Here is a 17,478-nt window from a genome sequence, read left to right on the forward strand (position 1 = left end):
AAAGCAAATTTCCTAAATTTAGAAATCATTCATGTACCTCGGACGGAGAATTCAAAGGTGGATAGTCTAGCATGCAGTGTCAGAGAACAACCGTTTTTTGTTGTTCACATGGATGGAATGTTGTCAGTTTGGTTCACGAAGTCTGTATGAGTCTGTATATGTTGATGAGAAAATAAAAAATATTTAAAATGCTTACGAAATACTTTCATGGTTTAAAGTGTAAGTGACCGCTATTCAAAGGTTTTTATGCTATTTTTCTATTGTTATTATATTTGGATATGAAATTATAGTTGGATTGTTCGTATATATTTTGCTCAATAAAATTATGGTCTGGTGTGGATTCTTTTAGCAAACAAAAATATGTTGTATGTTTGCGTAAGAAAATTATAATATAAATATAATAGCTGGCCAAAATGTTGTATATTTATTTAATCTATTAAAATAGAAGTACAAAGTTAAAATTACGCTATTTTTTTCTGATATTTACATTTTCATGCCACTAAAGTATGAAATAACTTTTACTTTAAGCAATTATGTCTTTTTCTATTTTATTAAATTATTTCTTAGATCAAGTTTATCTAAACTTTTGTGTTCAAAAAATTTCCTAAAATGATTTAGCTAAATTTTAGGAAAATTCAAGTTTAAAAATGATTTTTAATAATATTATGTAATATTTCTCAAGTAGTATATAATCCCTTCACCTCTAGCTTGTAAGGCCTAAAATATATGTATTTTGATTATTCCAAAAATATATGTTCTATGGTTACCATTAATTATTTTCAATAATAAAATGTATATATGCTAAGGTTAAATATTTTTGAATTACTTGTAGATTAATATGGATTGTTTACAACCGAATATTTATTTTTAATCTATTTAAATCTCGCTTAATAATATATATATATCAAATATTTCTAAAATATCTTTTTTTAACTTTTCCACTTACTATTAATTATTTTCAATAATAAAATCTATCTATATTAATATTTAAATATCATTGAATTACTTGTAGAATAATATTTAATGTTTATAACAATATTTTTTCTCATGTATCTAAATCTCGTCATATGATATATATTTAATCAAAATATATTTAAAATATTATTATATTTGGGAAACAATTTTGTGTTATGAAAAAATTACTTAAATATATTAATGGGTTAATATTTGTCAAATGTTTAGTATAGCGCATAAATCAATGTGTTTTGGAGCATATAAACTATTTAATTATTATATTTATAAAAAAATTTAAAAAAGATAAATATTTAAAATATTAATTAATAAATATTTAAATAATATTTATGTATATAATAGTGAAAATAAGTATCTGGCATATCAAATTCTAGTTTAATACTCCCTCTGTTTTCTAATATAAGTCGCTTTAAAAATATGCACATAAATTAAGAAAATCATTAATTTCTTATATTTTCGAAACAAAAATATCATTAATTATTTACCTAACCACAATTCAACCAATAGAAAAATAAAAGATATATTATCATTGGTCAGACAACATTAATTATTAATAAATATTACATAGAAAACTGAAAACGACATATAATTTGGAACAAAAAAGTTTCTCTAAAACGACTTATATTAAAAAACGGAGGGAGTAATTATTATAAAATAACTTGATGAGGTTTGTCTTTATTTCCTTAAGTATATGTAAAATATTTTAATAATGGTAAGTCGCTCAATTATGTGGATGGGCCCTCTCGTTGCTATATCTGTGTTTTGCACTGAAACCTGAGGCATTTTTTTGTCCTTTTCAGTTTTGTTCTTATATTTGCTCTCGTAAATTTGATTTTGGCATTTTCCTCTCTCTTTTTTTTCCAAATATATTTTAATCTTCAGAATATTGTTCATCTTTTTTTTTTCTTGTAATCTTTTTCTTTCTTTCTTTATGTCTATGTGTGTACTTTGATCATGTTTGCCCATGTCGCAATTTGTTCTTTGTAATTTTCCAATTAGCCACTTTCCATTGTTTTCTGTAATAATGCAATAACTTTTTTGATGTAAAATTTTCAGCTAAAACACGCAGCATGTAATACGGAAAATCATCTGAAATCTAATCAACCTAAATTTTTTAATGTGAATATTAAAAACTGATAATCTAGTTTTAATGTGGATATTGGTTCAGTTTTAACTTATTTTTTGGTTTATTCTGTTAGAATGTTTGATTTTTTAGTTTTTTTTGGTAAAAACCAAAAACTATTATTATTTGTTTATTTTTATGTTATAAATTTTAGATAATCGTCATGTCGAATCAATAGTTTCATATTATAGTTTGTAAACGGATAATAGTTCAAGAAAAAGAAAATAAAATTATTAAGACTAATCATTTCACTACAATTTGGTCGGTAGTGAAAGAAGCATTAAGAAAAAATATATTTCAACTTCCAGAAAAAAAATAGATACTTCAGTAGTGGTAAACACTTATAAAGTGCTCACCTCAAGGTGCACATGTATGTGTATGTAAAAGTATATAAAAATAAATGACAAATATATAAAGATATTGTTAATTAATATTAATGACATTTTTGTTCTAAATAATACATGAAAGATAAAATTAAAATTAATTAAAAATTAAAAGGCCTTGACATTAGTGAATTTTTTTATATAAAAAACTCAACTGTATCCATAAATAGTTGTGGGCACAGATCGAATATCCGAGTATTTGGAGGCATTCATGTCGATTCAATCTTTAGCCACTTGGATAGTCGGTGACTATGATATTCGAAATGATTTAGAATTTTAAAGAATATCCGATTTGATCCGTAAATAAAATTTAAAAAATAATTGAAAATTTAATAATAACGTTTTATTACAAAAATAAAATATTATTTACTTTTTAAATTTTAATACCTAATATAATAAATTTAATTTATAAAAATATTGTAAAACTTATATAAACTATAATATATATAACATATATATATATATATATATATATAATTCTGTACATATATGTATATATATGCATATAATAGATCGAATTTGATAATCGCTCCTAAAAATATTGGTATTTGTGATTTGCTTTTCTTTAATTGTAGTAGTTGATTTGCTTTGTAAAGTTACGGATATCCATATTTTTTGGTTCAATTCAAAAAGGATAACGAATTGAATCAAAACTTATAAATATTTTGCCCAACTTTATCGGTAAACAATAAAAATAATATATATATAGTTTAGCTTTTGATTCGTTATTTGTTTTGATTCGAACCGAAAAATCCAAAGTTTTATTGGAACCATGCATATGAGTTTTATATTCAAAAAAAAATACAAAGTATATAGTGTGAACATATTTATGAATATAGTGTGAACACATTTATGAATATAGTGTGAACGCGTTAACATATTTATTATCAAATCATTGTGAGGCTGCCACGTGTCTATTATAGTGTGAATGCATTTATTACAATGCTTCTCCTTTAATATATAAGGGATAACTGATATCGATATTATAATCTTTGCATCAATGATCCAAGATTTAGTTTTTTTTTTGTAACTGAAAATTTAGTATTTGTTTGCTTTCATTTATTTCTCCACCCTTTTATAAGATGTGACAATTCAACTGTATTAGCATTTATTTCTCTAAACTATTAAGAATTATTTTGGTATACCTCAGTTTCTTTAATTTACCATTTCCTTTACTGTTAATAAACGAAATAATTTACATTCAGTAATAAAAACAAAAATTGTATTCCACAAAAGAGATAAGGCTGAAAGAAAATGTCAGAGACACAGAAAATGAAACATGCATTGTGGCATTGTTAGCTATAAGCCAGGAAACAAAATTCAAAATTGAGACATATAAAAAACAAAAATACATCAATATTCTTTTGAAAACTTATACTATTATATTTATTTACCCATTTGATCAATTATAGTTATGGGTGCTTTCTCCCAGGAAAAGTGATAAAAAGTTAAAATTAACAGTAAACAAGGAAAGTAAGACAAAATTTATTTATTTACCTTTTCGATGTAACAGAGGAAAGAGAAAAACAATTTGAGTCGTATTATCCAGTATGATTCGCAGAGACAAATATACCCCGCCCTGCAATATCCTTTACTCAGTTTTGTAAATTACTAAATCACCCTTTAAAGTTAGACCATGAGATGTCTTGTCACACGTGAATTCCGACTAAGATATTATATTTCTCTGTTCCTTAATATAAGCTTGGGCATTTTAACCCGGACCCGAACTGAAACAGATCCAAAAATACCCGACCCAAAATCGAATCAAAAATTTACAAATACCCTTTGGATCTAAATTTTTCTTATCCGAAAAAACCGGAACCAAAAAAAACCAATCCGAATAGATCCGGATCCGAAAAGAACCGATCCGAATGGACCCGACCCGACAGAACCGATTTGTACCCGATTTAAAAACATGTATATCTAAAACTATGATGTTTTGTGTTCTATTTTATATATATTATTTTTTCTTTAGTTGAAATATCTTTTGTAAACAACATTTGTTATTAATTTTTAATATTTTTTAAGTAATATAAAGCGTTAAAATGTAAAATTTAGAGTTTTAGAATGTTTTATTTTAATTATTAATAGTTTCATTTAAGTTGTTTTGTAAAATTTTAGATATATATGACAAATATTCAACTAAAGTTGATGTAATTGAGTATATCATGTCCTTTTCAGATCCTAAATACCCGAACCCAACCCGGATCCGATATGGATCCGAGAAGAACCAACCCGAACCAAAAATTTTTAAATACCTATTAGATCTAAATATTTAATACCCGAAAAAATCTAGACCCAAAAAAACTCGGATCCGAAAATAACCGATCCGAACTCGATCCGAAGACCCGAACGCCCATACCTACCTTAATACATACATGAGTTTACATGTCAAAGGATGAAAATGATTAAACCTCATGGGCCTGAACGATAAATATTATTATGGGTCTAAGTCTTCTAAATATTTCAAATATATTTCAGGCTTTTCAGCCAACCCACTTGTATATCTATACAATTTTCATACATATATTTAACCAAGTTAAACTCTGATTAACAATCCTGCAGTCATCTAATATTATAGTGTTTTTCTTCTTAATCAAATCTAGGGTTGGGAAAAACACCCACATCCAAAAAACTAAGCAGAATCTGATCCAAAACAGATCCAAATCTAAACTGAAACTAGTTAAATACTTGGATGGATCCAAAATTCTAATGCATTCAAAATCGGAATTAAATTCGACCCGAACCAAAATATTTCGGATACCTAAAAATATCTAAATCATAATTATGTTCCCGAAAATATCTGAACCATAATTATATGTTTTAATATATTATTTATTTTTAGATCCAATATGCAAAATATCCAAATACTTGAAAATATCTAAAAATTATCAACATACATAAAAATAAAAAGCCAAAAATACTCAAAAGAGAGAAAATATCCTAAATACCTACCAATTCTCCACCAAAATATCCAAACCAAACCAATTTTCATATTAGTTGTAGATATTTGGTCATATAATATTCACATTTATATGTTTTATTATCTTTTATTTTCAGATTTTGAAGATTTTAAGGTAAATTTGAATTTTCAATGAGTGCCCTGAACCGATCCGCAAGGGTCCATTACAAATACCAAACCAAAATTTATAAATATTCAAGCTGGAGTCTAAATCTTTAATCCCAAAAATTTCAAATTCAAATATACCTGAACCCAAACGGATATGCAACGTCCACCCTTGAGCAAACCATTGCTTTGTGATTTAAGCTCTGGTAACTGGTTTATAGAAAATATATACTTCTCGTCAAATCTTTGTTTTTAGTACTCAACGGCTCTTTTTCCTTCTTACATTTAAGTTGTAGTAAAATTAACGGTTTGTGAATCATCTTTGCATCTTCTGCATCTCGTTTTATTAAAGGAGAATTTCGCACTCTATCAATGCTCAGCCCAAATCAAAGAAAAGCTCATCATATCTCAAAAGCTCAAAAGAAAGATGTGGGTCTTCTTTGAAGTCTGACAAATGCGAGCGACGTATCAAGTGTGAACCTATATTTAGGGAGACAACTTAAAACGAAGGCGTGCTCGTCAAGTCGCATATACAAACGATGCGGTTTGGAGGACATTAAAGACCTTTGGAATGAATCGAGTTGCATGCGATCGCATTAGGGGTGTCAAAATGATCTATAGCTCATGATCTGGCTCAGCTCAGCTCAGCTCGTTTTAGTACGATCTCTATATTTTAAGCTCATTAATAAATGAGTTTAATGATCGAGCTTAAATTAGATCATGAGTTATATGAACGATATTTAATGAACATGAGCTGACTCATGAGCTTGTTTATTTTCTACTTACAATAATATAATATATTTTATATATTATATCTGGATAATTTATATTTTTTATGTAAAAAGAGATAATTTCTATATTTATCATATTTATCTTCTAAAATTAAAATGTCAAACCAAATCTTCTTAAAAGATAATATCTATATTAATCATATTTATCGTCTAAAATTAAAATGTAAACATACATATAAGACATCGTAGATGAATTGGCTCAAGACTCTCATGAAGAATAGAGATTTGGATCATTAGTTTTGCTTTAATTTAATTTAATTTATATTAGGTGTTGTTTTTTTTATTTTTGTCATGTGTTGGTTTTTATTTAGTATTTAATATTTATGTTTTGGATTTTTTACTATAGAAGTTATTCTATCACAATTTTATTTTATAATTGTTATTTTTATTTAGATTACGGGTTAGCTCATTTAACTCATGATTTAGATGATTTGAATTCGAGTTTACATATTGAAGCTCATATAATAAATGAGTTGAGCTGAGTTGAACTAGTTTACGAAAGAGTCGAGCTCACTATGAGCTGAACTGAATTGAGCGAGTTAGCTCATTTTGACACTCCTGATAGATCGCATATATAACCTCATCATATATAACCACAGAATAGTAATCGAATATATGACTTCATCAACAAAAATAATATGTTCTCTTTGTCGTATTCAAAGCCTCTTTAAAACTTATAATCGACTGTGATTTACTTCAACCTAATTTTTCGCTAACTAGTTCATTAAACACTTAATCACACTCCTCTTTCAACAATCTTCCTCGCACGAACCTCGACCGCCCAAACAACCAAAGTTACTTCCTATTTGTCAACAACTCACTTACGACCGTTTGAATAGGAAGGGATTACTACTAGTACATCAAAGGTACTTACGATTCACCAAATCTGTTTTTATGTTTTTATATTATTAAGAATATAAGTTACTATGATATCGTTTATTCATCTCTAGTTTCTCTCTGTTTTGAGATTTATTACTGTCTGAAACTAGCATGTTTTATGTAGTGAACTCAAGAAACGAAGAACATTATAGAAACAATGTAGTTAACTAATTACCCAAAAAGATAGAAAACATTAAAGTATAAGAGACTCCCTATAGCAAAACAATTTTCAACATAAACATTAGACACAAACTTACGAATATAAAACCTTAAAAAGTCATTTGATGTTTCGATCTGTGGCTTTAAAACAGCGTCTTTATCTACTTACCTATAAAGTAGCCAAGAACACAAACTTAACAAAACGGTTTCTTTGTTTTATTAATTCTTTCTTAGCTTTCTTTCTTTCTTACTATTGATCCTCTTAACTTAGATCTCTTTATATAGGTCTTAGCTTTTCCTATTACATGTATATCTAGGAATCCTTATCTTTATCCTAAACCTATAAGTTATTCTACTTATCTTTAATGAATAACTTAATCACCAAGTTATCTTTTGAAGCTTATCCAACATTCAACCCCTTAAGCTTCAAGCTCTTGTTGAATGTCTCTTGTACTCCAATCTTCTGTTTCATGTCGTTGAACTTTGTCCTCGCCAACGCTTTAGTTAGGATGTCTGCACATTGATCTTCGCTTCGTACAAACTCCACTTCAATTTGCTCCTTTTCAACGCACTCACGGATGAAATGAAACCTCTTTTGTATGTGCTTACTTCTACGGTGAAAGACTGGATTCTTTGCAAGTGATATTGCTGACTTATTGTCAACATAGATCTTCGTTCTTCCTTGCTCTTTTCCTGTAACTTCACTTAAGAGATCTTGAAGCCAAATGGCTTGCTTTGCAGCTTCCGTAGCTGCCATGTACTCAGCTTCGCAGGAAGATAAGGCCACCGTTTGTTGCTTTTGGGAACACCACGTTATCGGAGTGTCTCCAAAGAAAAACATGTGACCTGAAGTACTCTTCCCGTCATCTGGATCGGTATTGTGACTGCTGTCACTAAAACCGACGAGCTTCTGCGTTCCTCCTTTCTTGAACACCAAGCCATTGCCAAGAGTTCCCTTTAGATACCTTAGAACTTGCTTCAGGGCGTTTGCGTGTTGCTCTCTTGGAGACTGCATATACCTGCTTAAGATCCCCACTGCAAACGCAAGATCAGGTCTCGTATGCATTAAATACCTGAGACACCCTATTCTTCTTCGGTACAATGTTGCGTCGACTTCTTTTTCATCATCAGCCATTGATAACTTTAAGCCAAACTCCATGGGCACTTGAGTTGAATTGCAGTCGTTCATCCCAGCTTCTTTTAGGATCCGACTAGCATATGCTTCTTGCTTAATCATTATACCTTCAGTACTTTGTCTCACTTCAATACCCAAATAGTAAGTCAGCTTCCCTAGATCAGACATGTCGAACTTACTTGCCATTCCTTTCTTGAACTCTATGATGGCTTTCATTGAGTTTCCTGTTACAAATAAATCGTCGACATAGATAGCAATAAAGAGTAGCTTGTCTCCTTCCTTCTTTCGATAGACTGATGACTCTTTTGAGCACTTTATAAACTTCATATCAGTCAAAATCTTGTTGAGCTTTGTATTCCAAGCTCTTGGAGCCTGTTTTAAGCCGTACAAAGCCTTAGAGAGTTTGAAAACCTTGTGTTCTTCTCCCTTCTTTTCAAAACCCTCAGGCTGCGATACATATACATCCTCGGTTAATTCACCATGTAAGAACGCCGTCTTGACGTCGAGATGATGAATCTCCCATCCTTTTATTGCAGCCATTCCGATCAGAAGTCTTATAGTTTCTAGCCGAGCAACAGGAGCGAAAACTTCATCATAATCCACTCCATGTTCTTGCACATATCCTTTTGCGACCAGCCTTGCCTTGAATTTATTGATTGTGCCGTCTGCGTTTCTCTTAACTTTAAACACCCACTTAAGACCTATGATCTTAACTCCTGATGGTTTATTAACTAAATGCCACGTTTTGTTCTTGTTGATGGAGTCAATCTCATCCTTGCAGGCATTTGTCCACTGAACCAACTTCTTTGCTTCTTGATAGTTCCGTGGCTCGTCTTCGAGTGAGAGAAGGAGAATCTCGCACTCTAGATCAGCTAACAGGATGTAGTCTTCAAGATGACTTGGACGATTCACTTGCCTAGTCGATCTTCTAGGGAGTTGAGGTTCGGTTTGGTCCGTGTTTGTGTTGATAACGTCAGGGTTTTGAGTTGTCTGCGCTTCAACCCCCTCAGCCACGTCTTCTTCTTGTTGTGTGCTGACCAAGTAAGGACCATAGCCGTTGTCCATGGCGTTTCCCCATGTCATTCTGAACATTCCTGATTCTTTTATCTCCTCTGTTTCAGCTCCCTTCCAGTTCCAGCATTCTTTTTCATTAAAGACCACATCACGACTTACAATTATTCTTCTCGTGATTGGACTATAAAGACGATAAGCCTTCGTTCCTGGTTCTATACCGAGATGCACCAGCTTTATTGATCGATCATCAAGTTTTCTTAGTTGCCCTGAGTCGATCTTTGCGTGTGCTGTGCATCCAAAGACTTTGAGATGAGCAATGCTTGGCTTCCTGCTCTTTAGACACTCGTAAGGTGTTTGTTTCTTCAAAGCTCTTGTGGGAACACGATTTATTAGATATGTGGCATGACGAACTGCTTCTCCCCACATATAATTAGGGACTTTCATTGCTTTTAGAAGGCTTCTTGTCATCTCCATCAGTGTACGGTTCCTACGTTCAACCACACCGTTCTGTTGTGGCGTATATGGCGCTGTCAAGTGGCGTTTGATCCCTTTCTTATTGCAAAACTCTTGAAACTCATTTGAGGTGAACTCTCCACCTCGGTCTGTTCTTAAGGTTGCAATCTCCTTGTTGATATCCTTCTCAACAAGTGACTTGAAGGACTTAAACTTCTCAAATGCTTCATTCTTTTCCTTTAATAAGATTGACCACATATACCTTGTGTGATCATCTATAATGACGAAAATGTATCTGTTGTGTGACTGCGTCGCCGGTGAGATTGGTCCACAAAGATCTGCATGAATCAACTCTAACGGACGAGAAGCCCTGTAACTCGTTGCTTTTGGAAAAGCCTGTCGAGTTTGTTTCCCAACTAGACACGAATCGCACATTTGTTTCTCTCCTTCGACTCCATAGCTTTTATGGTTTTAAAACTAATGTGCCCGAGTCTTGCGTGCCACTTCCATTGCTTATCATCAAGTCTCGCAAGAAAACAGGCTGGTTTGCCGACTTTCAAACTGATTTTGTATAGTCGGTTAGGAGCTCTTGGTACCTTCACAAGCAATCTTCCATTAGGGTCTTGTAATGTCAAGTAGTCATCCTTCATCCTTACTTCACAACCCTGTTCCGTAGCTTGTCCTAGACTTAGAATATTACTCCTTAGTTCAGGTATGAAGTAAATATCTCGTAGAAGCTTCTGCTCCCCTGTCTTAGCCTCAAATAGTATTGATCCTTTGCCGTTGATGCTGACGCAGGATCCATCTCCGAACTTTACTTTTCCTTTTATTTTTTCATTCAGCTCAGAGAAGTATGACCTTTCACCAGTCATATGATTACTTGCACCGTTGTCTAGATACCAGATTCCTTCTTCCTTCTTGCTTGATTCATACGTTTTTGGCATCACCTTCTCTTCGTTTAGAAATACAACTTCGTGCATAAACAGAGACGTATCTGCAGTTTCAGTCTCTGTCTTATTTATTTCTTCTTCATTCTGTTTATCGGGACATACAGAGGCAAAGTGTCCCTTCTTGTGACAGTTGAAGCATTCAATTTGAGAGTAGTCTTTCTTTTCCTTGCTTCTCTCTTGTGAATTGTCTCTACCTCGTCCTCTTCCTCTGTTACCTCTACCTCGTCCACGATTCGTTCCTCTTCCTCTTCCTCTGTTGCCATACGAATTTCCAGAGTTGGAGTAAAGAAGATTGCCTTGTTGCTCATGTGCTTCTTCTTCCTTTATTCGTTCTTCATAAGCTTTGAGCCTCCCCACAATATCTTCATACTTTATTGTGTTTAGGTCTAACAGCTGCTCCAATGATGCTGCTATGTGAATAAACTTGCTTCTAGGTAGGCTATTAAGCAACTTCTTCACAATCTTAGGTTCTTCAATGCTTTTACCTAATGAAGTTGCTTGAGACGCAAGTTCCGACAACCTTCCTGAGAAAGTATCTATCGTCTCCGAATCACTCATCCTTAGGCGATCAAAATCGTTCATTAGGGTCTGGAGACGAGCCTCTCTTACGCGCTCTGCCCCAAGATTCCTCGATTTAATAGCTTCCCATATATCCTTTGGAGTTCCTTGATCACCAACTTGCATTAACAAATTCTCTGGTATGGATTGGAATAGAAGAGCAGTAGCTATATCATTCTTCTCTGCTTCCTCTGTTCTCGGATCTATTGCTTCCCATACTTTGTAGACACGAAGAAGAACTTTCATACGCATCACCCACACCGTATAATTTGTCAACGTGAGCATCGGACATACGACCGCACTCGGAACGGACTCCTTCAATTTCACCAATGCTTTAGAATCCTCCATCGTATTATCTTGACTATCAAAAGAACAATGAACCTGGTTGCTCTGATACCAAATAAAGTAGCCAAGAACACAAACTTAACAAAACGGTTTCTTTGTTTTATTAATTCTTTCTTAGCTTTCTTTCTTTCTTACTATTGATCCTCTTAACTTAGATCTCTTTATATAGGTCTTAGCTTTTCCTATTACATGTATATCTAGGAATCCTTATCTTTATCCTAAACCTATAAGTTATTCTACTTATCTTTAATGAATAACTTAATCACCAAGTTATCTTTTGAAGCTTATCCAACAACCTAAAGTACGGATCTCTTTCTTCATCTTCTTTGTTCTACCCAAAAGAATCGCAAGTGAAGCTTTGAGAGTGTGTGGTTGCCAGCAACAGTTTTACTCGCATTTAATCGAAAATGTGACGGACGAAGAGAAGAGCGGCACGGAAGCCAACAGTCCCAAGCATGAGGAAGAACCCGTCGCAAATGCAAGCCATGTAACCGAAAAAGAAAGATGTTTGCATGAAACCAGACATGTCTGATCTCGCATAGTAATAGTATAAACAGTACGCGTAGATAAACAAACCAGTCGACCCACCGCATAGGAATGATTTGCAAATAAAGATTAAAAGATTCAAAATCTCTGCGAAGGATGTAATAAAAGTGCAGCAACGTGATCTTACCTCCACCACCCTTCGTGATCTTCAGCGGCGAGTTGGAAGTAAGTGAGGGCAACGGTTATAAAAGCGGTAACGATCAATAGGATGATAAAGACGATGATGAGGATGCTGTAAATGGTGTAGATCCGATGGCCCCAAACACTGGCAAAGATGTAGTATAGCTCGATGTAGATGGCACTGAAAGGAAGAAAACCAGCCATGGCCATCTGAGGTATAGCACTCCTGTACCATGGGAGTGGCGGGATCTCACGTGGATACTTAGACTGGAGCTTGGAACTCCGCTTTGCTGTTTTTACCGGCGATGCCACCCAATACAAGTAAAGGCGAGGTCACTAGTGTCCATATAAGGACGATCACAACGATGGTTCCGAAGGGAAGAGCTGCGGTTGCACTGTAGGCGATTGCGACGGTGTATAGGAAGCAGAAGGTGAGGAATAATGGGCCACAGAAGAGACCTCCAGTGAGTAACAAGTTTCTCACCTGAGAAGATTAAATGAGGATGTTTAATTGCTTTGTGTTTAAAATAGTGAACTTGAGAGGAAGGGTTTGGTGTTTTCTACTTACCCAGTTCTTTCCTTCGAGTTGGCAGTAGAAAGAGGAGGCGGTGTATCCCGCTATTCCAGATGTTAGAGCGTGGATAACGACCAAAGCGGTGAAGAGTGCTCCTCGGTTGTATGGAGAGAGCGCACCAACAAGTGAAAGCATGAAGATGAATATGGTGCTGATGACATACGAGGGATAATATTGTTAGTTATCGGTAATAAAAAAGCCATGGGCATGAAATGAAGAGAGGCTTACAGAGTGAACAACTGTGTCCCGCTACCGAGTGATGCAGCAAATAAAGATTTGTGCTTCGGGAACCGGAACACGTCCCCGTGAATGTACTTCCATCCAGTTTCCTTACAAGTCGAGAAACAAGTTTATAATCGAGGATAGTTAAATCAAGAGTCAGCATTTTTTAAAACTTACTTCATGAAATCATTCTTGAGGACTCGCATCAAGATGGTCGCAAGGAAACCAGTCAAGAGGAGGACAGTAACACACGAGTTTATGATAGAGAACCAGTGAACCTCCAAGTGATGCGGAAGAGAAGACGACATGGCGTACTTATCCATCCTCTTCTCAAAAGGAGTCTCCGTCTCCGTCTCCTTCCACTTCACAGTGTACATAAACTCCGCATCAACTTCCTTATCCTCAGTGAGATCCACAAGCGAATGAGGATCCATCCTAGCATTGATTTAACTCAGTCGTTATTATACAAAATCTCGAACTGGATGTGCTTGTAGAGGAAGTACTTGAACTCGCTCGGATCCTATTTGTTCTCCTTGTCAAACTTCCCAATGAATCCCCAGATAGGAAGATCATCGTAGTACATCTGAAAGTAATAGTCTTTCTCAACAGCTCTTCGGAACTGTTCAAATTCTTTTCTGCTAAGCTTCTTTTTGCAGTTCTTTCTCATCTCTGAAGTTAAGCTTATACGGAGCAGTAACGAGCCTGTCACCGTTCAAAACCTCACCAAAAGCTTCCTTCTTATCTTTCACACCGGCCCTGTTCGTTTTGTAAACTGGATGAGAATTCCAGACGCGGCATCCGCACGCAGTAATTGGATACAGCAATCAGATGTTGTTCGTTCGCCATTCTGGAAATTTTGGATATTTGGATGAGCTTGCTGTAGTTGGAAGCGTTCAAACATCTCATCCAGAAATCCCAAAAAATCCGGATGAGTTTTCAAAATTAATCTGGATGCCGCGTCCAACTTAACCTCCTATTTCGCGCCAAACGAACATCGGTCCGCGTCTGCGTCTGGATGCTGCGTCCAGTTTACGAAACGAACAAGGTGCCAAACCAATGGATCAAAATAAACAACACTGAGTCCCTAAGATCTCAAGATTCACAGTGAAAAGCAGTCAATCTTGCTCGTACCGATACGTCTCACTGCGATCAACATCATCACACACAAGTATAATCAATCAGTGGAGTAGAGATCGTTATACCTTTGGATTGTGAAACGGGCCGACCTTGTTGGCGTAAAGGGGGACAGAGTCGCCTTCCTTGTAAAATCCAATTTTTTTTTTTGTGAAAAATTCAATTTTTTTTGCCATATGAATATTTTACATTAAGATATTTGAATTTACTATACTATATGATTTGTGTTATTTTGTATTCTTTGTATGTTTTGGAAATATACTTGTTGTGAATGGAAGATATAAGACTGGAAAATACATGAAGCAATACAACATCTATAATCGATTTTTATAATATTATTTTCTAGTTTCTACTATACCTTCTGTTTTTAAAGGCTTTCAGATTTTATTTCTGTATTTCAAAAAATAATGTTTTAAAATTTAATTGATGCATTTTAAAACTAACATATAATTTAAAATCTATAAATATAAGTAAATGAATTTTATTAGAAAACAAATAAAGTTGATTAAAATTAATAAACAAAATTATGTTTTTATTTTTTTTGAATATAATGCAAGTTCTAAAGCACCAATCTTTCAAATATATATGGATTAGTTTTCTAGTAGTACATTTTTTTAAACACCATTTCTAGTGGTACATTATTTTCCGACTTTTAGTAGTTACTTCCTTCGTTTTAGACTTCGGCACACATATTAAGAAAACATTTATTTTTGTATATTTACTAGATAAAGACATCATTACCAATATACCTAACAACATTTCAACCAATTAAAATATAAAATAAATAAATTTTGCATTGAAATTATAAAATGACCTTTATTTTGAAACAAAAATTTTACCCTACAACGACAAGTAATCTAAAACAGAGAGAGTACTAGTTACATGTAAGTTTTTAATCCCAAAGTGTTTGTAGTATTATAGTTTGTAGGACTGTTCACGAGTCGCGCGTGAAATTCTATCATAGTTTATCTTAAAATCTATATCCACTATGATTCGTCGCACTTACGGAGCGAATATTAAATGTTAAGGAAATAGATATCATATCTCGACTCCATGGTCATGTTTACAAAAACGTTTTTTTGTCGTCTTTATTCTCTATTTCCTTAATATCATTTTATTTAATAGTTTATGTAAATTTGGTTTTCCTGCTTCTTACAAAAAGAAATTTTGTTTAACAATTTCTGCCAATTTGAAACCCAATTCTTACTGTATTCAATTCATGTTTACCTTGCTCATTTTCTCCTCTCTTTTTTTTTTCCGTCTGAAAATATTCATTCATTCAAGAGTTTGTTACAAAAGCCTAAAGAAAAGGCAACTTTAACCCACAACGGAGCAGCTTGAGCCCACACCAGGGCAGCTTACAGACACAAAACAATTACGATTAAGAAAGAACCTATCAGCCCACACCAGGGCACCTTAGGGAAACTAGAACATCACAACGAAAACATCTATAGACAAACCTCAATTTACAAGACCCTCCCAATTTAGGAACCACAGTGATCTGGATAAATCGAAGCTGCCCTCGGCCAACCGACGATTCCATCCGCTTCAAAACCCGAAGACCCTCAGTCTTCTCAAATCGGATCTATCGCTGCCGCCTATAGCCTGCCGAACGATATCATCCCCACTAGTAACCAGGAACCACGACTTCACAACCCGACAAGTAAGACCGCAAAATTTTCTCCTCTCTTTTTATCCCCTTTGGCTACGGTCAATTTTTTAATAGGTTGGTTGTTGAACAAATGGACCCGACTCCACTGAAATGACGTCAAAACTTATGTTAGTTTTCTTTTTGAACTATAAGTTATGTTCGCATTAGAAACAAAATATGGTTAACCGTCGAACTCTTATGATGACCAGTTGTGTAATAATGTATCTCAGACTCTCAGAGTTGAAATATAAATCACGTAATTCTTTATACGAGTTTGGCAATGTTTAGCCAATATTAACGTTTCAAATAATAACCGGTTTTCTTAGCAAAATAAAAATAAAATAATAACCGACTTTTCGGATACGTTGGAGTAGACAAGTAGTCTTTGCAATCGTTAAGCCATCAGCTTGGCCAGCTCTCAAGTTCTATACCTCAAAGCTCATTCCAATGCTCCAAGGTTTTTTGAAATGGCGTGTATTATGGGCATCACGCAAAGTTTTCGGAGGGACTATCCAAATTGCTAATAGCGTGGTCTCTGAGAATCTCTTTCAATCCTATATTGCTATTGGGTTTTCAACTGGGTTCAGATATTTTTATGTTTAAAGTATGTTTTGTCTAGTCTGTTTTTAAACCCTGTCTTTATTGGGATTTACTCTGATCCTACTTGTAATCCTTTAAAATAGTGTTTAAAAAAGACAAGTAGTCTTTGCATTCGGTTCAAGATCTTCAAGTATAAGAAGAAAAAAGGTTAAATAGCTAACATATTACAAAAATATCACTAGTTTTAACCAAATCCACGATGAGACACATGCATGCACTATCAATATGGATATAGGTCACATACCACTTTTCTTATACATTTTTTGTTTGTCGTATTAACTCATGCCGACATACGTAACATAACAAAAGCACGACGTCATGAGCTTTGATCCTCGTCGTGTGGTTTCGTCAATATATACATCAAACAACGGTGGTGATCTAAAGCTGATAAAGATTGGACCTAAACGAGATGCGGCTATTATAATACTGACGAACTTTCATCTTTTGTCAAACACTAGTGAACTTTATTTCAACACTACTGAGTAAGTACTGACCTCATTCGATAAAGTTCTGATATTTTCTTCTAGTAATTAATTCTAGACTCGAGAGTTTTATATTTTCTTGTAATTAATATGTTTTTTCTTTGAATAAATTGTAATTAATATGTTGTTATGTTCCAAAACAGAGTACCAATCATTTATAAAAATCATTAAGAATTGTTTTAAACTAATAAATAAAAATATTTAACCAAAAACATTTAAATATTTCATATTATTTATCTTTTTAACCTTTTACTCTTTTCTTTTTTCATTTTAGAATTTCATTTTTTGCTTTATTTAATTATTCTTTGTTTTTTTTTTCT

The 17,478-nt window shown here is 33.5% G+C and overlaps 1 pseudogene; it reads right to left on the reverse strand.

The window, feature by feature from the left end:
- Positions 1-7,361: 7,361 nt before the first annotated feature.
- On the reverse strand, positions 7,362-17,412 carry LOC106411370 (annotated as a pseudogene).
- Between the last annotated feature and the right edge of the window lie 66 nt (positions 17,413-17,478).

Source organism: Brassica napus, chromosome A2 (genome assembly GCF_020379485.1).
Source record: "Brassica napus cultivar Da-Ae chromosome A2, Da-Ae, whole genome shotgun sequence".
In the NCBI taxonomy this organism is placed as follows: domain Eukaryota; kingdom Viridiplantae; phylum Streptophyta; class Magnoliopsida; order Brassicales; family Brassicaceae; genus Brassica; species Brassica napus.